The sequence below is a fragment of the Kogia breviceps genome, chromosome 8 (genome assembly GCF_026419965.1).
Source record: "Kogia breviceps isolate mKogBre1 chromosome 8, mKogBre1 haplotype 1, whole genome shotgun sequence".
NCBI classification, from domain to species: Eukaryota; Metazoa; Chordata; class Mammalia; order Artiodactyla; family Physeteridae; genus Kogia; species Kogia breviceps.
Genome location: NC_081317.1, coordinates 64,070,927 through 64,096,634, shown reverse-complemented (window position 1 = coordinate 64,096,634; position 25,708 = coordinate 64,070,927). Strand labels below are relative to the sequence as shown.

Genomic DNA, 25,708 nt, shown 5'->3' with positions numbered 1-25,708 from the left:
ATAAGTGCTGAAGAAGCCCAAGGGGAGCCTGCCACCTAAGAGCAGCCATTTGCAAAGGAAAGCAAAGCTTAATTGCCACAGGTGGAAAGCTAGGACTATTCAAGTTGTCTCAATACTGTTTTTCTGTGGGTACACCTGATCTGCTGGCTTACGGACAGAATCAGCTGTCTTAGCTTTCTAAATTGTCATCTCTTTCATTTGCTGATCTATGACATACAGGGATTTGATCTGGGGGACAGCAGAGGTTGAAAAGCCAAGAAAACATTCAGTTTTGCTCTTTGTTTCTTGTAATTAAAAAAAAAAAAGAAACTATAGAGTAACTGACAAATATTGATATGACCCTATTAAATACATCAGCATCAAATAGAAAACAATGAACAGAAAGATACTGAATGCATTACTTTGAGAGGGAGGAGGTAGGACATTGCAGGCAATTTTATTCTTTTTTCGCAACAAGTTGCTTTGAGGAGTGTGACAGTATAACTGGAGACAACACTTAAATTACTTTGTCTTAAAAATATTTTATAAATAAAATGTTGAGAAGAAAATGCAAACTGTTGATTACATAAAAGCAAATGGGTGATTTATTAAAGGGGAAACAAATGGCATGGGCCTGAAATGTAATTTTGTGAGTTACATTTTTAAGAATTCGATTTCATTGATGCTTCAGTCTCGCACCATTGTTATGACTCTATTATTTAGGTTACATTAGGTCAGAGACTTCTATAAGGTATAAGCATTTGCTCTTTGACCTCTGCAAGACTTAGGACATAAAGAAAATGCTGAACTTTTACATCTGAGGCTACAATTTCATATAATGAGCAATCAGTAAGCACAAGCCATTTATTCTTTTAGCTATCTCTCTTAAGGGTTTGATTGTGGAGAGCTGAAACACATTTTTATTTTTTAAATGGGGGTGGGAGAATTTGGACCCTTTAATTGTCAAAACAAATGCAAGCCAAGCATGACATTTTAATAAGTGTTACCAACTACTAATTAGAAGCAAATGATATTATCCATATAGAAAACATGTCCCCAAACAAACCTGTCCTTTGGTGGAAATGTCACTGTGCTATGAAATTAGAGAAGTGTAAACAAGGGATGTTTGTTGCAATGAAATTTACTGATAAATCCCTCCTAAGCAATCTTCTTCCACATTATCAGATTTCTTCTGTTGATGTGTTATATAGGAATCCTCAATCTTGTAGTTCACAGAAAGAACAACTCTTCTCTTTGCTCTTGGCAAATCATTGATAATATAAAAAGAAATGTTTTTAAGCATTGACTTTGCTTGCGGCTGCAAGTTGCCTTTGTGCCATCACAGTAAGTAGTTTTCTTAAAAGATTTTTTCAAAGAAACCAAACAGTACAAAGAAAAGGAAAATAACTCCATAAGGCAAAAACACACTCAGAGTAGTCCTTGCTTAAAATATAACTCATTTATTCACACCAACCTTTCCAACCAAAAACTACTCTCCCTTTAAGAAAATAGGAACAAATAATACATTCTTTGAATACTCTGGAAAACTGAACACTTAATCTTTCTTATTTAGCACTTCATATATCTGTGCTTATAAAACTAATGCTAAAAGAATATTTTGTGGCCGCTAAGTTGAATATATTACATTAAAGGTAAAGTTTATTTTCCAGATTCCCAGAAACTTCTAGGAATTAAAAGAGCACCCATGACCAAAGGTTAAAATGTATACATTTAAAGATGTGAGCCTAAAAGTCTGATGCTCTCAGGATCATAAATTAGAGCACAGGCATACTTCAACTCTCAGACTACCACAAATACACACTGAAACTAGAGAAGGGTAGCTTTAAAGCAAAACCACCTTGAGAAATCCATCACTCCTGAAATGGCACTTTTAGTATGTGACTGTGTTAATGAATTCTTATTTATCCTAGAATCCTTTTAAAAATAGAAATGTTCAATGGCTTGATAAATCAAGTTTGGGCTGAAGGAAATCCAATATGCAAATACTTACAGGATGCTCTTTTACAAATAGTTACCCTTGTCAGTTTGAAAAACTGAAAATCAACAAAAGAACAGTGTAAGTATACTTGACCTTATTGCCTAATGTCTATCAAGATTGCCACAGCTGGTTGATTTCAAATTTGTGAAACTGACACTTAAAAACGTATAGTGTATCTTCACTGCTGGTCCCTCAAGTACTCACTAAACTGTAGTCACAGCCTGAGATTCTCCTTCCACACAACTTGCACAGCACTCACAAAGCTAGTTTAATCACACCTGATCAATCTATGACTACGCATTCCTTAAAATAATTCTGCTTCCTTTCTTTTTTAACCTTATATTATGCAAATAGCATCCTTATCAGTTATCCTTAACATACACTGAGAAACTGGAATCACATATGAATTTGCACAAATACCTCTCCTATGTTACACACTCTGAAAAGTCATCCTTGTACCGCCATAGTGTAAGCTCTAAACAACGTTCTTGAAAAACCCTTCAGTCAATGTCTAGGACTAACATCAGAGCATGAGTTAATAGGTTAAAAAGACGAAACAAAAACTTAGGGGACTGCCTACCTGATACTTTTTAAATGTCTCTAAAAAGGGTTTGCATATGCCATACCAGGGTACCTCCTGGATATAAGAACAGTTATACAGGCCCCTAGTGGCTTAGCAAATAGCAGCAGATGAGGGGATTCCAATTCTTAGTTCTGGGCTTTGAGATATTCTGGCTGTAAATGAATGTCAATCTTAAAAGACAAATCAAATCATTGTATTTAATACTTTAAGCAGTTTTGCTTTTATGATTATCCACTGAAATACATATATATTAAAATAGAGCACTGTATTTCACTGCTTTAGTAACCACAACTGCACTGGTCTAAGAAGAATTTGTGTTACATAACCTCCACAGTAATATATTTAATTCATCCACCTCGTCACACGTCATTACAAAAGTAATATATTACTCATATATATTAAAATATATTCGAGAGACACTTTTCCTCTTTGAATCTTATTTCTATTATACTATTATCACTGAGGGCTGTAAGAACAGATTATTTCTATGTAAAGTGCTCACTATTTAAAATGAAATATAGATACAAACTGAATGCCACTTTTAAAACAGTAGAAATCTAAAATAAATGTGCTTCCCAACAACAGCCAGTGATAAAACTTACATTAGAGTGCACCTATTTACAAAGATCTACAATTAATAACACCCTTTAATCCTCATCCCCTAGCTGTCTTTCCTTTAAAAAAGAAAATTCTAGGCAGGCACATTTACAGCTTTTAGCAGTTTTTAACTGGACACAATCTGACAGCTGAATTCATGAAACTGACCAGCTTGTCAATTTCACACTTTGAAAGTACAATAATAGCTGATAGCATGAGGATGAATTTAAGAAATCTGTCACAGAACTGCTAGTTCCATTGAAAAGCAAAGTACAGTACATAATTATGGGAGGTGGGAGGTAGGAAAATTTTCTTTGTACTGTCCATTTAGGATGTCTGTTTCAAGAATTCGGAGATTTGAGCACTGAAATTTTATTCTCTCTTTGCTAAGCTAACAAAATAACATCTATCTGTGGCATGTAACATGTTTTCTAAATAAGTACAATATTTATTAAGCTTTGTCCTGGATATCATTATACTAACAACATGGTATGATCTTTAAGTTGGTATCATCTAAATATTCCTTTAATTCAGAATATTTCAAGTCTTGGCAGTACATCACCCTGGTTTTACTCAAGTTGAGTGGTGGATGTGCACATTTTGAAACAGTGATAGAACTGCCAAAATGGTCATAAGTATAAATGGTTGGACTAATACCCCATATGTGTGCTACAGGATGGTTGGAAAAAAACACACCAAAGGGGGAGGTCCACGTTTGAAGCACTGGAAGTCCAACAGAAAATCTATCTCAAGTCACAAGCAGTTACTAGTCCCTGAGAGGCTCAAAATGTATGTGCTACGCTCTAAGTCAATGGTACTATGACTGCGGGCATGTCAAGGGGGGAAAAAAAGGAAAAAAAAGTTTAGAAAATACAGGGCAGCGATCCCTCAGGAATCTCCCTGTATGCTTAAGGCACAAACTGTAGGTTGGTCTGGGGGATTGCTCTAAGAATTTTAGAAAACAGAGGAGACATTAGGCAAGTCTTGTACTGGGAAGCAGGCTGGAAACAATACAAGTGAATTGTGATAGTCCAGGTTTTGGAGAATGGACCTACTATTCACAATACTGGAGTACCCAATTAATGAAAGCCAAGCTCACACAGTGTCCAAGATTTTTTTTTTTGAAGCATAAGAAAACTGACTTAATTTGTTAATGCTTCTAAATGAAAATTAACCTCACAGATACACAATTCAAGTTTTCTACATGCCAGTGTGAAAGCTACAAGAAATCGACAGGAAAGCAAAGAACGTTTAGTTTGTTCTTGGTTTTCTTTTTAAATTGTTTCCTACAACTTGGACTTTTCATGATACATTCTTTGTTCCCTTCCCTACGGAATGAGTGTGTAAGAACAGCAGATTCCCGTGGGAGAACTAACGGAAAGGTCTCCAAAACAATCCCCCTCCTCTATGGCAGCCGTGTAGACTTTGACTCCTACTATTTCTCCTCCTCCCCACTAGTTCAGAGGAAAGAAATCACCAAAACCAGCCCTCCTTCAATCAGTAATCATTGCCTCTTAAAAAACAAACAAACAAACAAACAAACAACTGCAATGGCAGAATCCCTGGGTAGGGTCGTAGTGCCCCGCGGCTCCACCATTTCCCCAATACTACGCCCACCCCAGGAGGAGAAAGCGGGGATCTCACAAATATACAGATTCAAACACCCTCATTCTCTAGAACTGCCACTCTCCCTGGTGTGAGGCTTTAAGCGAGAAGAGAACCGTACAGGGGAGGACGTCTGCCCAAGGAGGTTCCGAAGAGCAAACTGTGCGCTCTGGTGCCGGGGCGCTGGGCTCGCGGACGCCGGAGTGTGCAGCTCCGGCCCCTGACCTGCGGGCTGCGGGAAGCCGGGCTCCGGGCGAGCCGCGGACGCAGACTCCGGAGGACGCAGACCCGGGAGGACTCAGGGGGGCGGACCGGATCAGCTCGGGGGACTCACCTGGTCATGTCGGCTCCGGGCAGCCTCCGCCACCGCCTCCCGCGCCGCCGCCAGCACTCTGCTCCAGCGCCTTCACGCCCCTCCACGGCCGCGCAGCCCACGCCTGCCCCAGACGCTGGAGTCCGGGCGGCCGCTTTAATCGCGCGCAGCTGCGGCCCCCGCCGCGGGAATTCCCCCAGTGGCTGCCGCCGCCGCCTGGTCTTCGCGCGGCCAGCCCCGTCCAGAGCGAGGAAGTGGAGGAGAGTCAGCGAGTGAGTCCAAAACCCCGAAATCCAGCATCCAAAGGAGCGCGTCCCCCCGCCCTCCCTCCACCCCTACCCCCTTCTCCGCCTCCTCCGCCTCCTCTTCCCGGGCCGTCCTCCTGGCCCTTCTGAGCCCGCGGCTTCCGCGGCTGTTTCTCCTCCTCCCGCTCCTCCTGCGCGCCCTGCGCTGGCTTCTCCGGCCGCCGCCACCGAGTGTCTCCTCTCCCTCCTCCTCCCGCTCTGCCTCCTCCTCCTCCTCCCGCTCCTCGACGCTCGGCCGCTCGCGGCTGGGGGGTCCGGGGCCGCGTAACTTCTCCCCCCTCCGCCTCTCCTGTTTCCTCCTTCCTGCTACTGCTTCTTTTAAGGAGGATCCTTTGGCCACAAATAGCACCTCGGCTGCCCCCCTCAGCGCCTCCCTCCCCTCTTCTCTTCTTCCCCCCCAAAGTGAAGCGCACACGAGAGGTAACCAGAAACTGAGGCCGGCGGGGGGGGGGAGTGGGGAGGCGGGGAGAGGGGGCGAGGCGACGCCTGGAGACCGGCCCGCGCGGGGTCAAGGGCCAGGACGAGGGATGGCCAGTCCAGCCCGGCCCTCAGCCCTGGCGTGAACCCGGTCGTTACGGTTGAGGGCGAGGTGGTTTGATGGGGAAATTAAATGAAAAATCTCAGGAAAGTGATTGGAAAAGCTCCTCTCTTTGTTTCCTTGTCTGACTGATTTCGAAAAGCCTCGTAACATGCTGGGGATCCCACGGAATCGCGGTGCCCCGGCGCTGAGGGATTGTGCGTGCACTTTGCCGGCGCGAGAGTGGGAGTGTGGGTGCGCCCGGCCGAGGGGAGAGCCAGGCCCGCTGGCGAATCCCTCAGTCTGGACCCCTGACCCACTGAAAGGGCCATAGAGCTGGACGGGCGAAGGAAGGAGGCAGGAGAGCTGGGAGAAGGAGGCGCGCAACCCACACACATACACTCACTCACTCACACACTCACACACACACACACACACACACACACACACACACACTTGCAGGGGAGGGGGCTGGGTGACGTCACTCCCCAGCATCCATCCACCAGGACAGAAAAGACCCCCCTCTAACAAATTCACTCATCTCCTAAGAGCTGCACACCCGGGTGCTTCCTGCTCCGGGTCCTGGCACACGGGAGGAAAGACGCCAGTTGCACCCCATTCAAAGCGGTGATAAAAATATAAGGATCGTGTTGATGAGACACAGTTTATGTCCACTGCCCTAGTTCACCTCGGTAGCCTCATTCAGGGATGTTTGGTGGATCCACTTTGGAATCAGAGAGGAAGAAAGGGAAGTATGGAATCAATCGTAGTGTAATAACTCTTGTTTTGCTTCCATGCCACTTGCTTTTATGATGTTGGAAATGCAGGGCTCCCCATCTTGTCTGTAGGACACCATAGAACCCTCTCCCTCGACAGTTGTTGGGCTACACAAGCTTCACCTACAGAACACACTACGTGGATTGTTAGCTAAAGGGGCACATTTTAACCTTCTTTACTCCTCAAGGATCTCAAGCATGTGGAAAAAGTCAGCAGCTGGAAGCCACCATTGGCAGTTGGCCTACCAAAATTTATTAGAAACTTGGTCAGAAAGGTTAAGGAAAGTCAAGGCTTCCAGCCACCTCCCTTGCTCATTGTGTGTTCAGGCCACCACATACACACAGTACTTATTACTGCAGGCTCGGGGCAATCTTTGAAAGAGCAAAGGTAAGAAGACCCCTTAGATTCAGCCTAATGATTCGGCACCCTGTTGTCTCAAGCTGCCCATGTGTTCCCACTCTTTGCATGCTGCGCTCCTGAAAGGCACTGAAGGATTGGTCAGTAATCCTCTGTCCCCTGTGTGCTCCAGAAAGAAATCACATGTTTTTGAAAGGCTTCACTCTAAATGAAGTTTAGTCTTCCAGCAATTTGAGGGGAGAGGGGGAGGATCATCTTAGCATGACTCTTCCTTGTTCTTTTTTTAAAATGGTTAGCCTCACAGTAAAAATCAAGAAGACAACTATTCCTGGGCACGCCTTCAGGACTTTGTGATAACACGAGGAACTGAAAAGCTGAGAAGATATGCTGAACACCTGCTCCTTATGCCCTAAGGATGGATTCAGAAATCTGAGCCTCTGCACAGGTGATTCTCGCTCAAGGTGTAAACTCTGATTTGGCTTTCTCATTGCCACACCCTCCCCCGTAAACTGGTGAATCCCACTATCCTCTTGCAAAGTTGGATGTTTAGAGGAACAAACAGAGTTTTAAAAAACCCTGAATTTCCTCTGCTGTTGTCTTTGATGGAGAGACACACATCCCTCTACCTCATTTAAGAAGATCTGACCAGTTCTGACCTGATTTAAGATACCAGCTGGGAAGTCTGATTACTACCTGGGAGCCTAGTCGAAAAAGAAACAGCATCAACGTATCCCACTGGTAGCGAGTTAGGTTTGCTAGAGAACTTAGTGATGATGGTTACCAAGGTGAGCAACAAGTAGGAGGCAAAGGGACCCAGAAATCAGAGGAGACAGAGGACAGTATACATAAATGACACAAGCACAAGGACCCAACTTTCCTGACACCATGAGGTCCTCGATGTTCCTGTCCCAATGCAAGCAAACATCTTAGAGAAAAAAGCAGTGGAAGGAGGTGACTAGAGAACCTGAGCTATTATTGTGCAAAATAGACAGCGTTATTCAGGGTGATAAGAGAAAGAGAGAGCAAGTAGAGGAACCAAGCTTTCTCTGTACATCTGAGTTGTAGTGGGAATAAGACTGAAGCCCAATATACATATTAATATACTCAGATCAGATTTGTAACAAAACAGCACCCTGTGGCATCTACTGCAACCTCTAGGAGAGTTTACCATTTGGAGCTTTGAGGTCATTAAAAACATCAGAGGTGGGCTAATCATCTGCTGAAATCACCTAATTTTACAAGTAAGGAAACTGAATCCCGGGGAGTTTAAGGTGACCCAACTCTTTGGTGGCAGAAGGAGAACAAAACCCCAGATGTCATGACCCAGTGTCCCCTCTCCCCCAACTTTTCCTAATTACCTCCCAGTTCTGGATCCAAGAAGCCAGTTTTTCAAATTATCAATGAGTAACAAATATAGAATATTTTAAAACTATAAATACTTACATGAAGGAAAATGAAGGAATGGTACTAGACATTTTCTTAGTTCCTTTCCAGCTCTAACACTCTTTGATGAATAGCACACAGAAGCTTTGCTACAGCACAACCCCCTCTAGTGCATAATTCAGCATACGATGAGTATGAGTCTATTTTGGACCCCATCCAAGGAAGTTAATTCCTAGAAGTACTCGAAAGATTTTATACTCATCTATCCTGAAGCATCCTAAAAATAAGGCTGAAAATAATGTAAGGAGAATAACAGTAATCTTATGTTATACTTGTATTGTGTGCTAAACATCATGCTATCCCACTGGTTTTCAAAAGGCACATTATGACCTTTTCTGGGTCATGAATCTAGTGGGTCATGAACAATTTTTTAAATTAAAGCAGGAAAGAAAAGAGAGTGCATTATATGTATTAAACGTTGTTTTATAAAACTTATGTTTCTGTCCTGTGGCTAGTGATTAAAAGAAGTTTCAAAGCTTCTGCCTCAACTCCAATCTCAACAACTGCCCTACTAATTAACTATCATTAGCCCCATTTTGTAAGTGAGGAAACAGGGACAGAGAGGATAAGTGATTTGGCCAAGCTGAGGTAGCTAGTGAGTGGCCAAGCTAGAATTTAGAAACTACAACTCTTTGACTTCAAAATCTTGTGTTTTTACTTCTATTCTGGTTATAAATTATTAACCAAGGAACTGCAGTAATTGTTGCTGATCATGTTTTCTTTGTGAAGGCTCCAGTGGTTTGTATTGAATCCAGTTAGAATGGAGAAATACAACATAGGTTCAAATGACGTATTCTGAAGAGAGTAAACTGTTTCATAGGCGCTGAAATGAGCATCTGAGACCTCTTCCTATAGATGCTAGCTACACCTAATATATTTCATTAATTTGCTGCTAAATACATACATGTAATAACAATGGTTTTAATCCTCAAGTAACTAACCTCAAATACTAACCTCTACAAGTGTTAAAATGTTTGAGAGAGTTTTTCAAATTTAATTTACATGGCATTTCTTAGTAGCATATTTCTTGATCAAACACAGACCTGGCACATGAGAAAGATAAAACAAATATATACAAAACACAGTCCCTAAACTAAACAATATTTTCATTTCATTTGAGGACACAAACTATACACATATAAAGTCATCAGACTACACTATAATTCCACCTAAACTGAAGAAGAAAGGAAGACAACTCAGGTGCCACGCTAATTTTTGGACTCATAGTTCTATGGATTCTACCAGTAGCATTGCAAGTTTAGGCGCTGTTATTCGCATCCCTCAGATTTGAAAGCTCAAACTCAAAAGTAGGAGGTGACTGAAATGAGCATCTAATCTTGGTCTTTCTGATACCACTACCCAAAGTCTCTTTACAAACAGGTGGGCTTCCAGTAGACAAAGAGGTGGCTAGAGATTATGAGACATGCGATGCAAACATTCCCGCTTTTTTCCATAAGAAAGAAATGTACTTTCTTTTTCTCCAGGGCTGCGTTTCTTATTGCTGTCAGGCAGCAATGTTCTCTTAAAAGAAATCCATATCTTTCTCTAAAGACAGGCCTAGGAAAGCCAAGCTCTCTCCCCTGACTGTTCAGTTCAGCGGCTGCCTTTCACCCTCACCTGCCGAGTGTAGAGGACATTATGGTACGATGCTATTTTCCATTGGCTCTGCTACTGGAGATTACAGCATGTGACTGTGACAAATGGATATTCCCATTAAATTCTTTAGTAGAGTGGGGCATTCCATTAACCACTGGCACTATCCCAACCCAAGTGAAACACTAGGTCATTTTTTTTCTTGTGAGCAAGAAGTGAAGGGGGAAAATAAAGGATAGACTCTAATTACCTTTCCTATTTTTTTTGTGTTGCATGTATTATGATAGCCGTATATTACAATTATTTATAATTAATATATGACAAGCTGTCAGCTAAAATTTAACAGGTGATTTGTCAAGAAGTTCCATTAACTCATACATGAAGCAGTGGATTTCAGTATTTCCAACAATAAAAGTGTGTTTTGGTTTTGTTGTTTTAAATCTATAGTGTCTAAATATTCAGAGGCCACCTCTCTTTGGAGCATCTTTAAAAAAGACAACTCATGTTAACACAAATGGGTACTATGTTAGTAATGTTAAGGAAAAAGCACATTTTTTGCCACTTTAACCTTTAAATGCTAATGTTTTCACTAAGAAAATTAATTGCCTCGTGTTTATTTTGAAGCTTTAAACTTTTATGATGTTTATACATTTTAAATGGTGCCTTTAATAGTAAAGACAAAGCTGAATAAAGAGGAAAGTAATTGCCATTACTTATATTCCATTTAATGTTTGTATCTTACACTAGAGAATTTTGAAATGAAGGAATATTTTAAAATACAGAACAAGATTAAGAAGTCACCAGAAAGCTAGTAATTAATCACTCAATAGAGGAGGAATTTTACAGAGACCAGAAACTGATAGAACAGGCTCCCTTTTGCTGGATGGCAGAAGAATGGGGCAAGGATGGAATTGAATCACTGAGATTTCTTGGGAGGGATAACATGATTCTTTAAAAGAGGAAAAGCTTGGTTCAATATCTATAGAATGTCAACGTCATGGGACCTAACTTGGAGATGAAATTAAATTTGAAACTACAGTTTTGTTATTGGTTCCCTGGCCAAAGTTGGTATTGTTTTAAGAGAATGAGAGAAAAGTAAAGCAGCATTTGTTTAATATTTCATTTGCACAAGGCTGACTCATCTTTCAAGACTAGGACGTGCTGCAGGATGTTGATGTCTTGCACGCAGCTACTGTGGAGGGTGCTACATATCCTTAATGAAAGAATGTGCTCCAAGAATCAATGGTTAGGGAGTTCCCTGGTGGAACAGTGGTTGGGAATCCACCTGCCAATGTAGGGGACACAGGTTCAAGCCCTGGTCCGGGAAGATCCCACATGCCTCGGAGCAAATAAGCCTGTGTTCCACAACTGCTGAGCCTGCGCTCTAGAGCCCACAAGCCACAACTACTGAGCCTGCACACCTAGAACCCATGCTCCGCAACACGAGAAGCCACCGCCATGAGAAGCCCGCACACTGCAATGAAGAGTAGCCCCCACTCGCCGCAAGTAGAGAAACCCCACGCACAGCAACGAAGACCCAAAGCAGCCAAAAAATTAATTAACTTTTTAAAAAAGATTCAATGGTTAGAGAGAGAAAAAAACAAAGAACAAAACCACAAGGGTAAAGTAAAACCCAAAGCACAGCAGCTTTTCAACACTATTAAGATTTCTGTGTCCAACAACAAAGCTGTCTTCACAGTTTTAGCAAGAAAGCCGTACAGAGTCATGAAGTTATTTGTAAAGGGTCTTTCAAATAGGGTTTCACAAAATGATTTTCAGAAATTAACTCAGAATCGAAACACCACAAATTGATTTCCATGTAATTGGGAGTATATCTCTTCACAGGCTGGGAATTATAAATGACCAGTGACAAACCAGTCCTTGTATCCTGGACCGAGACTCCAGTTACCAGATTTCACCTTGCTTCCCAGGTTCAGCATAGCTGTGGATGTTTCCGCAGGCATTTGAGAGCAATTTTCAAGACCACGAACACAGCAAACACATCAAGATGACTACTTTTTCAGCCACTTTTCAAACCTTTCTATATCTTTGTCTTATACTTCTATATTTATCTTATACTTCATTATGCCACTTCATTTCTACTGGGTGTGTCCATACTTGGCAAATGTTCTTTTTCAGTTGTTTGACAGCAAATTCATGTCTGACTGGAGCCAAAAAATCTTATCATAAGGCTTTAAGCACTGTATGTACTCCGTAAATATTTGGGAAAGGAAAGGAAAGGAAGGATGGAGCTAGGAAGAGAGAAAGAGGAAATGAATTGATTGATAATTACTTGTTTCATGTGAAACATCACTTTCTTTACAACGTTTCCTGTAGTTCATTAAGTAGAATGACTTTGTCCTACCTCTGGTCTCACATTCTTTTCTTTTTCTTCCTATTTCCTATTTCTCTGTATTTTTTTGTGTGTTTTCACACCCTATTAATCTCTGAACATCTCCACACTCTTATATATCACTGTCAACAAGCACAGAAGCTGGACTATAAGCAGATCTCAAAAGATTTCTCCTGAATGACTTGATGGACGATAGATACCACTGTGGCTGGTCAGATGTCACCTTCAGAGTCCCTCCTATTGGGCCTGTGCTGAAAGGTACAGTGACAGAGAGTTTGGTAAGAGTTAGGCCTCACTAAAACACACAACAAAATGTCACAGACAAGAAATCATAATAGAATCTGAACAGGAGTGGATGGATTCATACTTCCACAGAGTTTTTTTTTTTAATTTATTTTTGGCTGCATTGGGTCTTTGTTGCTGCGCGTGGGCTTTCTCTAGTTGCAGAGAGCTGGGGCTACTCTTTGTTGCGGTGAGCAGGCTTCTCATTGCGGTGGCTTCTCTTGTTGCAGAGCGCGGGCTCTAGGCGCGCGGGCTTCAGTAGTTGTGGTTCACGGGCTTAGTTGCTCCACGGCATGTGGGATCTTCCCGGACCAGGGCCCGAACCCGTGTCCCCTGCATTGGCAGGTGGATTCTTAACCACTGCACCACCAGGGAAGTCCCCTAGAATTCTTAATGAGAGTAATTACAAACTTTCATGGTTTCCTACAAGATGTCAAAATAACTGATCAGTTCAGTAGAAAAAAATCCTTCATACTGGACTTGGCATTTTTAACTAGGTACACTCTATTAGGTGGACAGAGCATTCATTTGTCTATACATTTTTTTTCTTATATCACCTATATTATTCCAACGCATCCTGATTTTCAAAACTCATTGACCACATCTCCAAAGTTACTAGTAACACTAAAGAGGTCCAGCAGAAATTTAAAGAGGCAAAACAAAAACTATTATTTCCCACATGTATTATTACTTTAGTCTATTCAATTCCGTGCTTGTTTTATAAATGTAGAAACACCATTCTTGGTTAGTTATTATCTGGTATTAATTCTGGAAGGTTGCATTTTGTCTCCTTACCACCGAAACCCATCTTTCTAATACAAACATCGCTATTTTTCTTTGGACTGGTACAATAATAATCTTTTGTATATTCTTCTGCTCCTAGTCTTTTTCTTATTGGCCCCAATCCATTCTCCACTGTGCTGTCCAATTAACTTTAATAAAGCACACGTTTGATTATGTAACTTCCATGCTCAAAAATAAGTAAATAAAAAACCCTCAGTGGTTCACGATTATTGGCCAAACTAAGTACAAATGTTCCACCAGCATTCAAGGGCCACCACAAATGGAATGCTGCCTGAATCCATTTTTCCACTGTAAACTTCCACCTCTTTATGACCAATACCCTAAACTCCAGAACCATCTGAACAAAACCGTGCATTTTTCTTAGCCAGAAAGTTTCCTGTGATCACCTGCACGTTGAACTCCCATCCAGCCTTTAAGAATCATTTCATCAAAGAGTTGGGCTTTTTTTGTTTTCCTGATTCTTCTACCCAGATATGATTACTGCTTCATTTAAAACATCTGATTCTTCAGGCTTCCCTAGGCCATTTTTTCTCTGTTGCATTATTTCACTATACTGGATTCTAAACTCACATGGTAATAAACTTGTGGCTTTATTTCTTTAAAAAAAAACAACCTAATTCTTGCATCTCTCTTTTGCTAGATAAACAGTCCACTGAAGTAGGATAATAGATCACAGAAAGCACTCATGCCCAAGATGTGTTCCATAGCTCGTTTTATTGGTATCCATCCATTGATTGGAATGGTAACATATTATAAATATGAAAATGCACTGGATGGAATCAGTGCGAAATCATGCAAACTTATGTCTAATCACACCTTGAAAGTTCTTTTGCCAGGTGACTATGTTTAAGAAGAGAACAAAGAAATTCCAAAAATTCTGAGTTAAGACCAATATGAAGAGCAAAAAACAATGGAAACTTTTAACTCTCTTTCTCTTTCTTTCCTTCCTTCCCTTCCCTTTGTCCCTTCCTTCCCCACTCCTTTCTTTTTCCCTCTCTCCCTTTGTTTCTTTCACTCCACTTTGCTCATTATCCATGTCAGGAAATGAACCAAACTGGGACTATTAACAATCTCTGACCTCAAAAAGCACAAAATGGCCTTCCCTAGTGGCGCAGTGGTTGAGAGTCCGCCTGCCGATGCAGGGGACACAGGTTCGTGCCCCAGTCCGGGAAGATCCCACATGCCGCAGAGCGGCTGGGCCCGTGAGCCATGGCCGCGAAGCCTGCGCGTCCGGAGCCTGTGCTCCGCAATGGGAGAGGCCACAGCAGTGAGAGGCCCGCGTACCGCAAAAAAAAAAAAGCACAAAAGCAAATCAAGTCGGGCAGGAGTTTTTCTCTGCCTTCCCCTCGACAAAGAAACAAGTGTCAGACATCTAGAAGCAGTCCTGAAATGGACTCTTGGCACACATGCTTCCTCCGTCAGAAGAACCTCCTGCCTGGTGAGTTTCAGGCTCTAGGAAATATCCTACCTTGTACCAAGTGGAGGTAAGAAGAAGCACAGCGCCTGCATTAGTTTTCCTTTTTATTCCTGCACTGCCCCCAGAGCAGGCTGTGTTCCCAGACTACGGATGTCAGAACTGCTCAGTTTGGTCAGTTAGGCTGGGGAAAGAAAAGATGGCTATTAGAGCAAATGCTGAAAGCTATATTTCATCCATGATTCAATCCTTCCCGTGCCATCCGTAACACACCTGTCTTTTATCAAAGTCATGTTTATACTTGGTTTTCTCATTCCTTCCCTGTGCCTCTGCTTGGTATGTTTCCAGATGGCAAGACTGTAAAATCTTCAAGAGAAAGTTGGGCCTTAATCTTCTGTGCGTCCCTTGTATACCTGCAGAATGTCTTGTACAAAGAGTTCAAGATACAACACTGTTGAACTGAATTTTTCTGAAGTCTGGTGTTTTCTTTGAAATGATTGTGAGCCCTACTGGGCATAAGCATATCCCAGTTATCCCAGTTTAATATATTCTATCATATTGTCCCCAGAGAGTATACTTGCATTTATAAGACCACAAGTCTAAATGTTGGGAGTGTCGAACCCCTAGAATGGTGAGTCCCACCCCTGGCTGTGCATTCAGATCACCTGGAAAGCTTTTAAACCATATGCCCAGAGTACACTCATATAAGCTGAATTGGATTCTTTGGGAACGGGGCATTAGCATAATTTTTTAAAAAGCTACACAAGTGACTCAAATGTTAACCAAGGTGGAGTAACCTTGCTTTACAGCTCTAGGAAGCATAATTTGAAAACACACTAGACTAGATTAGTTTTTCTAAAGTACTTCCCAGCTCCAGGATTCTCTGTGAAAGCACTTTTATATGTGAAAAAGAAATGGCCCCTTAATTGGATTCCATTTTTAAGTAGTAGCTACAAATGAAACACAGCCCAAATTTTGGATACTGGTAGGGTGTTTTTAGCATTTCTTTTTACTTAGTTTTCATGTATGCCCATTCATCCCACGGCTCATTCATTCAGGCCTCCACTGTGTGTAAGGTATGTCAACTATGCACTATTAAGTCATTCTAAGAATGTGTTCTGTGAGCAAGGCACACAGAGTAAGGAAAACCCTTTCATCCAAATACAATGCAAACATACCCTAATGATTTTCATTCCCTGCAGTCCAATTAAAAGAGGAAGCAATGCCATCAAAGTAGCCTAAATTCCAGCCACCGCCACCACCAAATAAATCTGTGATTAAAACAAAGAAAGGATCCGAAATACTGAAACCTTCCCCCACCCCTTGGAAACAATCTGGAATTAAGTTTGGATGCTCATGCGTTATTTTTGAGTTAAATCAGGAACAACAAAACTACTACTTCGGGAGCGAAAGATGTTGCTCACAAATTTTTGCTTAAGGAATTCATTTTCTTGAGAGGAGAGTATTCTTGGTAAATACTAATAATAGAAAATGATCAACTGTGCAAACTGCGCCACTACAGCAGACTTCCTTTATTTCATCAAGAGTTCTTAGCACAATATCCAACAAATTCAAGGAACACTATCCACACCATATGAGTTAAATATTAACATTTATGTGGCACTTTGCAGTTTACAGAGAATTTTAAAACAACCGTCTCTTTAAGGCCAATAATAATTTTGTGGATAGTAAAACACCCATGCTCTGAATCAGAACCTCTGGGCTAGTTTCTGGGAGTCAGAATTTGGGGCAAGTTTTGGAGGCATTCTGAAAACCACCATGATAACTCAATTCAAACCCATTGATTTGTTGTATTGTTCCTAGGAAAATAACCGAGTACAGCTGAGCAGATTTTGGCATTTCCTAAAAGGCTAGCTGACTTTTTCTAGGATTTGCCTTATTCTTTCTTCCATACTTTTTAAAAGGAAAAAAAAAAAAATTACAGGTGGCTCTATTTTACCTAAATCTAGAAGCTTTTTAATTCTGCTCTGCACAGCTGGCTTTTTCTAACAGTTGTCCTTGTTCTCAAGGAAGCTCCTAGCGTGTGTGTGCGCGCGTGTGCGTGTGCGTGTGCGTGTGTGTGTGTGTGTGTGTGTGTGTGTGTGTAGTAAAAACCCAGCAGCCTGCTGAGGCATTTAAGTGGGCTTCAGCCTTCTATATGGGAACCCACTATTCTAGCCCTCATACTCAGGGAGAGAATCGGCCGTGGACTATTGTGTTGGTGTGTGTCGTTTTCCATCAGTTTTAAAAAAGCCTTAAAAGTAAAAGATGCTCTCAGCTAGCTACCTCCCCCCACTCTGCCCTTAAATTATATTAGAACAGCATAATAGCTACCTTGAAAATACGATCTCATATATAACTTGGAGGAAACAAGAGTCAAAGAGACCCATCAATGAAATCTTCTTTAGAATAAAACTATGCATTTCAAAGGGAGGAGACAAGGTTATGTTTATCTTTTAATTACTCCTAATCTACACAGAGACTGGAGAGAACAGAATTTTGAATTTAAGTCTGGAATGAAATATACTTACCTGGAAATGAAGATGAAAGGGAAAAGAAAAAAAAAAAAACAACTCAAAAATTAAGAGAAAGTGTGTGTCAACCACCCATATGTTGTCGATCTCAAACTTTCCAGATTCTTTTGGTTCACCACCCCAACCTTAGTAATACCCTCTTGTTTAACAAGCCTCCAGTTATTCTGGTTACAGTTTCTGGGAAATTTGTCTGTCAGAAGAAGAGAGGTTCCAAAGAATTTGGTATTTTTCCCCTTGGACAACTGAAAGTCCTAAGGGTTATGGCACCAACGTGATCTCTCTCTCTCTCTCTCTCTCTCCTCTAGTTCAACACCCTATGATGTACCGGTCCTTTGGCCTTGAAGGAAACATTATGGGGAGGAGCGGGGAGTGGATATACTCATTACCTGACATAAATGACTACTCTAGCTCCCTTGGAACTTTACCCTCTGTCCAGAGGTGCCTCATAGTGAAAAGGATATTGGGAAAAAGGGCCCCAGTTTGCCATATTTTTGGTTATCCAAAAGGGTAAGAGAGCTTTATGTTTTTATTTCCTGCATGCTAAGAAGAAAACGCAGCCATCTTATCTGAGACCACCAGGTTCCCCTCCTTTCCATATATTTTGTCTTATACCCTTTAAACTCTTAAATCAGTACCCATGTTGCTAGGTTCATAATTAGAGTGTTGGCAATGCCTGTTCCCTTGCTTTCAATTCCATTTATACAAATGTTCCCATCACTCGTTTTCAAAGCCCTGGGCACAGGTTCAAAACATACAACCCAAACAAACAAACTGCACAACCTAAGCCAAACCCACCAACAACTGGACACCCTTCCCATTCTGGAAGGCCACCCTGAAAAGTTACTTAATTGCAGCATATTCTGTGAATCAAAGTTCACAGAGCTGAAAATGGAAGTTTTATGTTAGCACCTTATCACCAAAGAAATGTAGGACATACAAATAAAGCCACAGAATCAGCTATTTAAGATTCATTGGAGTAAATGCCACCTTGAGTGACATCCTTAGAAAATAGAATTTTTAGGGAGGAGAAGAATTCCTATGGGGAATTTTAGCATAGGGTTAAACTTTGGCAGAATTTATTATTTGCAAGTGCTGAGAAAGAGTTTATATTTAGAACTAAGTTCTTGATCTTATCCAGTGATTGACTTTTTGATAGCAAAATTCTTGTCTGTCATTTACGCCTAAAGCTGACATGATCACAGCAGTGGAAGCTGCTGTAAATGAGGCCACGATAAGGATGAAAACTATACCAATGGGAAGGACTCCAACATGTAGGAAAAAGACAAAATTTATGATACATTGTTTTTTACCTTGGCACAGTAAAAAAAAAAAAAAAAAAAAAAAGTAGGGGGAGGGGAATAGCTCAACAAAGCTCAAATTTTGTTGTGAAATTTCCCCAGCAGAGAACAGGCAGAACTGCCCCAATGCACTGTTTGGCTGTTTGGAGCAGTAAGGAAATGAGGATCTTTGGCTGTGATTCAGGCTGGCACCATGGTCCTGAGATATCACAGGGAAGAAATGTGTCCTCTGCAAGATGGCAACCTCTGGAAATCAGCAGTGGTCCAATCAATCAACAACCAGGGCCAAGAGCCCTTACTCTTCTGTTTCTCGGTCAGAACAAGCCACTTAAAAGTCAGCTCATAGCCCCCAATAAAAACCAAAAAGTTTATAACAAGTGGTACCACCTGTGCTTATGTCTCAGCTCAGCCAAAATAATTTCCTCTCCTGAGTCTTCTAACTGTGGTGAAGGGTGAGGCATGTGACAGTGAGGATGTGAAGAGGAGGAAGGTTCCAACATGGAGCCTGCGGAGTGAGTGGATTATCATTGTCTGTGCTAGCAGAGATCAGCAAGTCTGTCTCCTTTACTCCGGAACAACTGTGTGTGATATGATCTCGCAACCCCTATCAAAAAAGGCTCTGTCTTCGGGAAAACAAAGACTTCTCTGCTCAGTGCTGTTCCCTCCCATGACTGAGTTTTCTTTTTAACAATGTTATATTATTACAAACTTTGTAAAGCTTGGGGTATGGAGGTTGTATTAAAAACACAATAAAGAAGAGCAGCTGTTTATACAAGCTAGTTTTTTGACCATAATTATACTTTTCTCTGTCTTCTTGATGAATCAGGACATTTTGAGCCAGGTATCTGCACAAAGCATGATAGGATGAGGATAAAATGGCACATCACTAGGATGTGACCTACATTTGTGTAAACCTTGTGGATACAAAGTGCTTCATCACTTACTTTAAAAACAAAAAAACAAAAAACCCTGTAATTCTTTCTTTTTTATCTTCTCATGAAAACCATCCGGGGACAGTATAAATTTTTCCAAAAGAACAAATTTTTCAGTACAGGAGGGAGAATTTGCCAGTACAACAAGGAGCCAGCCAAGTTGCTTTGGAGGAGTTGAGCAAGTACATTTCAATAAGGACCCAAAGAATCCTTGGCAACCAATCAGAAGAACCAGTCATCGTTGCATTAAGGAAGCCCTCAAATATGAGGGCTGTCGGTGGAAAATAGAGTTACTCACCAACTGAAAATGTTTACTTGAAGTGAGAATTATTTTATGGAAACCACTGTGAGTTTTGGAATACTTACAGTCTGTTCAGATTGGTGGCTGTGTACAATGTTACTGCCTCAATATGCCCCGAGACTTCTAATCTGTCTGCCTAATGGAGCAGGTGGCGAGATTCTCCACTGAGCTGATGGCACCTGGAGGGCAGGGACTGTGTCTTATTCATCTTGGATCTCATACAGTACCCAGCTCTTCAAAGGCAGTCGATAAATATTGGATGAAAGAATCTTTACATACATTGCCACATTCTCTGACCCGCTGGCATAAAATGCCGCTACGTCTATCATCTCTATCTTATTGCCCTGCTTTATTTTTCCTCTGAGGTATTATTGCTAGCTGTCATGTGATATGTGGTTGTTTTTATTATTTGTGTATTATTTATTTTTCTCCACCAGAATCTAAGTTCCCTGAGGGTAGGGACTGAACAGATTTGATTTCCTGTATATCCCTACCCTAGTTCCTAGGATGGTGCCTGGCATATAACAGTTAAATTATAAATATGTGTTTGATTTTCGAATGAATGCATGAATGATAAACGGACGGTATTCTCTTTCTCTTTAATTTTTTTTCTTTTCTGTTCATTCTCATCTATTTCATCTTAATAAGGCCTGAAAATTATCCTATGAACTTAAATCAGTAGTAACAAAAGGAGGGTTCTTTTATATAGTGCTTCATTCTAAAGAATGAAACAAGGAAGCAAGGTCTTGCTGGTGATAGGCTTGTGGCTCTACAAACCTACAGAGAAATATGAGTGACAAGAAATACAGAAGAGAGGGAGGCAAGAAACAAAATAGTCTCCTGGAGGCCATCAGTGGTGGACTCCGTATGAACTGACGGGCCACCGCATGTGAATAGTAAAACACATTTGTGCACCATTTTCTAGATTCTCTGTGTGCACTTAGTCATTAAAACAAAACACTGGGTTCTTTATCATACTGGGCAGGGTCTTCATGTCCTTCCAGGCTTAGAGGGACAAAACTACATCTTATCCAGATTTTGAGTTCTCTTAACATCTCACTTTTAAACTTACGGTAAAATTTTAATAAGACAATGTAATACTTTTTCCCTTGGGCATTTCTGCATTGTCCCCACATGTGAATGAATAACAATTCACAAGCTATTAATAATGTTTCCATTTTACCACCTAATTTAATGGCTAATGGCTGATAAAACCAGTGACCAGATGGTTCAGTGACTTGTCCATGATTTACACGTGACTGGTGATCCTGCCAAATATAAAACCTTCAATTGCAAACTCCAGATATTATTTCTTTCTTTCAAGCCAATATAGAGCAGAAGTTCTTTGTTTCTTGTAGATGCTCACAATGTGTGATGACAGTTGAACAGACTTGTTTTTGCAATTTCCCAATTTTATTATTACCAAATGAACCTGGGATAAATAGGAAAGTTGCCTAGCTGCAGAGCCCGACTCTGGGAAAAACAGATGAATAGCAAAGGTCTGTCGTTGGCCTTCCCACTATGCCCCTTCTCTCCCCTGAGCCTCTCATACTCTCTGCCTTAATCCCAATCCCCTCAGTACTTCTGACCAACCACTCACTAGGTTGCCTTGCTCTCCTAATGAATCTTATCTCTCCCCTAATTTCCAGAGTGGAAACTGCACTGGAGACGAAAGAACACAATCCCTAACTCTGTTAATAGCTCTGTATCATGGGGTGAGCTGTTAAAATCCCCAGAGTCCATGTTTCTTTATCTGTAAAACAGAGATAATTATATTTATTTCACAGAGTTACTGCACAGACTACTTCAAGTTGTGTACTTGAAACTGCCATATAGAGCCTGTCTCCTAGGAAATGTTTGGTAAATGTTTAGGTTACAATGTCTAGATATTTGTTCTGACCTGAGATGGTGATTCTAAAGAAACCTTTAAAACAGAAAAGTGAGGGACATTTTCCTAGCAGATGATGAGGGCATTCTTTCAGTTGGAGCAAAAGGAAGTAGAATATTTAGGGCCATGAGGTACAGTTGTTCAGTGTCTAACCTGTACAACCATACATGGGCACACTGAAGATAGACACCCATTTATGAAAAAGACATTAAAATGGAGAAAAGACCCTATTCAGGTTTGGGGGGATGAATAAATGAAACAATCACTAAATGTATTAGAAGTAATTATGACAACATAATTGCTCATGTGTCTGGCTCTTTCTAGTGGATTGGAAAGCTCTCTGGAAGTTCTAGTATGATCACAATAAACTTAACTGAAGACTAGCAGAATGACTTCAGAAACTATTTGCTTCCTTCATGACACAGTTCATATTATCTCTAAGATGTTATGATCTTTGACAACTCGTTTTTAAGCCATAAGGTAAGCATTTCGATGTGTATTTTCAAAAGTATGTAGCAGGACCAGGGAGTCGATGGTTGTACAATAAGCAAATCTAGTTGTTTGGGTGCTCATGTATATTATTATGTTTAATAAGAGGCATTACTTATTTCCTTAGATAATGTTTAACATCAACAATGTATTTCATGGTTTCAGTGTGATTAGAAGAACAGGCTCCAGACTCAGAGTGGGCTTATATCTTGGCTCAGCGGCTTACTGAGTGACTTTGTACCTGTGTTTTAACCTCTCTGAACCCCATGACTCACTTACTTTTTATAGTTGTGATGAGGTGTGGAAAGATGGATAAAAATCCAATTTTTTTTAAATCCAATTTTTTTATGATGTTGGATCACCAAATTCACCAATCCTAGTCCTATCCCTCAATTTCCTATGAAATAATGATCGTCCTTATTAAGAACCATGTTTGTTGGGTTTTCTCTTACTTGCAGCTCAAAGTATCTTACCTAGTACATCTCTTTTCAATGCTTTGGTAAGTGAGGATACTCATACGAGAACAGAGCACAGAATGGACCTAATTTTGTATTTTACCACTTTTGCTCTAATGTTCTCTACCAGGTTAATCTAAACCAAGAGCGTTTATGTGAATGAGTGTGTGTGTGTGTGTGTGTGTGTGTGTGCGTGTGTGCATGCGCGCACATGCACGCACATGCATGTACCAGTTGTTATTTAAACAACTCATGAGACATAGCTGAAAAAAATTCACTGGGACTGGTTTTATTAACAATATACTTCAGGTGTATACTGGGGAATAGTCATCAAACCAAATGAACCGATGAAAAGCCTGTATTCTACTAAACATCAGTTTCCCCTCCCCTTTAAACTCTGGAAATAGACCAGAAACCTGGTTTTCTGTGGGAAAAATGTTATGAGTCCTGAAAACTCCTTATGCCTCTAAACCTCCTTTGTATGTTCATGTACTCTAATATTACAGGATAATCACTTTACTGCAATATCCTCAGAAGAATTTGGAGCTTTGTCATTTTCTGGTTAAAGGTTTCATTATTTTCTCCTGGCAGAAAACTAGTCAGAAAGAATTCATTGGCTGTTTAATTCTAAGTTAATATACTTTGCCCATTTAAATCTGGGAAATTCACTTGAAAAAATAACTCAGCACATTTGGTGTTCTTTAAGGACTGCAGTACAATTTTACTGAGTGACCTGGTACCCTTTGCAAACAGGGACTAGTTTGAAATTTTTGAACAAAAAATGCAAGTATGTTTGCATACATCTTTAAAATTCACAAAGTTCAATATCATGTCCTGATATGTGGCCAATGCAGATTGTGTTTTAAAGGTGTCCTTCTTGTCCCTTTCCTTACCATTCTGTTTCACTTTTTAAATAACTTGTATTAGCCAAATTGGAAGAAGAAACCTAATCTGGGCATTGTTCCAAAAAGTCAAACATGAATAACCCAGAGTAACTTCTATGTCAAATTAATAGTTCATTAGAACCTCATGTAGAAATCTACCTGAGCAAGTAAACATCTCATTTTTAGCTGTTTTTTAAAATTTTATGAGACACTGACACCCAGGGACTTTTACGATGGTAGTGTTATTTCTCCTATTGTAAGGAATTTCAGAGCAACAATAAATTAGCTTCGTAAATTAATGTCTAAATAGATTTACATATTTTAATGAGCAAGTAGTCTTTGGTTGTTTTGGTATTTTTGATGACTTTTTTCTGACAATAGGTCAAATTATAAAAATTCACATTTTCATCCACTTACAAAATGATAGAAGTTTATCAGGAAAAAAATGCAAAAGAACTTTCAGATCTCAGTTATGCTTGACATTTTTTTCTAGCAACAGTTGCTAAGAATGATAACCCTCAGTGACATTTCACATTCACGAAGGAGACAGGACAATAGACAAAGTTTCCAGGGGTCATCATTTTGTACTTTGCCCCTTTAACATCTAAACACTGCAAACAAGTGTCTCCAACTTTACTCAGATGATCCAGTTCTTAAAGATGAAGCCTATACAGGGCAGTGGATGGAAATAAAGGTGTCTACTGACATAACTCTGTGGAACTGTTGATCATGATCTACGTGAAATGGCATGGAAAGAGCATCCGATCCTTCCTTGGCTGTTGATACTCACCATCTGAAGAAGTTGATGACACCCACCAGTATACAGATTATGTGATTGGATCTGCAGATTGACCAGAGTCCCCTAATAATGAGCACTTATTTAGTGCTTTTATAGTCATTGAAAGTGGTATATATTAATCATACTTGGAGATGAGAGTCAGCTTACATTGCCAGATGTCACTCATTTGTCAGGAAGCCATCTGAAGGAACCCTGTGAAACACTGTGTCTCAGTGTTCCCAACAGCTGGATCAGTTGTACAAGATTGGAAAGCAGTGGAGTTGGTCAACACTATATCCTTCTGTTCAGCTCTTCATTCCAGGCACAGACAATACTTGGAGGGAAATAAAATGACTGCTGTACCTAGTTATGTTCTCAGCTGCCTCTCTGACTATCCAAACAAATTAAAAGACACAGGACCAGTGTGTGGGAGCAGGGTAGGGGATGGTGGAGGACAAAAATGGAAGAAGAAAACTAAATAAAGAAAGTTTATAAATGCTTTAGAAGAGGAGTGATTTGAGTTACTACTAATTTAATTCTCTGAATCCTATAATCTCTTTTAGGGTACATAACACAAGACAGAATGGCCACAGCTGTTCCGTTGGTAATTCCAGGTAGATGTCAATCCTACACCTCCTCCAGGTCACTGTTGGTTTTATTTCTATGTTTACCAGGTTCCTATGTCAGTAGCGTGAACTTTTACTCTGTTTTTGGTGTGGAACAATTCCTTTTCCCTGGGCAAGGAATGGACTAGGAGGCCTAAGGTATATGCATTCAGACTTAATACAATGCAGCTTTGTGTATTCCAGAGACAGGCTTATATTCCCAAGGGTCTGAAGGCATGTGCTATCCTTTCTCAGATCCATCATGAGCTCAGGTATGAAACAGGTTAGCCACGCAATGGGTGAATGGCAGGGATGGAGAATGCCCCTCAAAGCTGTCCTGGATGTTTCTGTTTGCTTGGTTTCACAATAAATACAAGTGCTGAGTGTAGGGTGTGGAGTGAGTAGGGAACAGACTATTTAATTGGGTCCAGTAGGCTTGGCTCTGCATTCATTCATTCATCTGTTCATTCATTCCTTCTTTCATGCCTTTACTCAAATATCTACTTTAAGCTTATTATATGCCTGGAACTCTGGAAAACATGAAGGGTGCAATGATGAGCAAAAACAGACACAATCAGGTCACTGGTCCATTATCATAGAGCTCAGTGGTGACCTACTGGCTA

General features: G+C 40.7%; 1 protein-coding gene across 50 annotated transcripts in view; it reads right to left on the bottom strand.

The window, feature by feature from the left end:
- PTPRD (protein tyrosine phosphatase receptor type D) overlaps window positions 1-25,708 on the bottom strand; it is a 2,126,684-nt gene that overhangs the window by 520,328 nt on the left and 1,580,648 nt on the right. Inside the window, exon 1 of one of the 50 annotated variants that reach the window (XM_067041538.1) lies at window positions 5,098-5,405. The exons of 48 other annotated variants lie outside the window; for them this stretch is intronic. The gene's annotated coding sequence lies outside the window, so the exon portion shown is untranslated. Of the gene's footprint in view, window positions 1-5,097; window positions 5,406-25,708 lie in introns of those variants that run through there. One more of the 50 variants, XM_067041515.1, reaches the window with a different exon arrangement.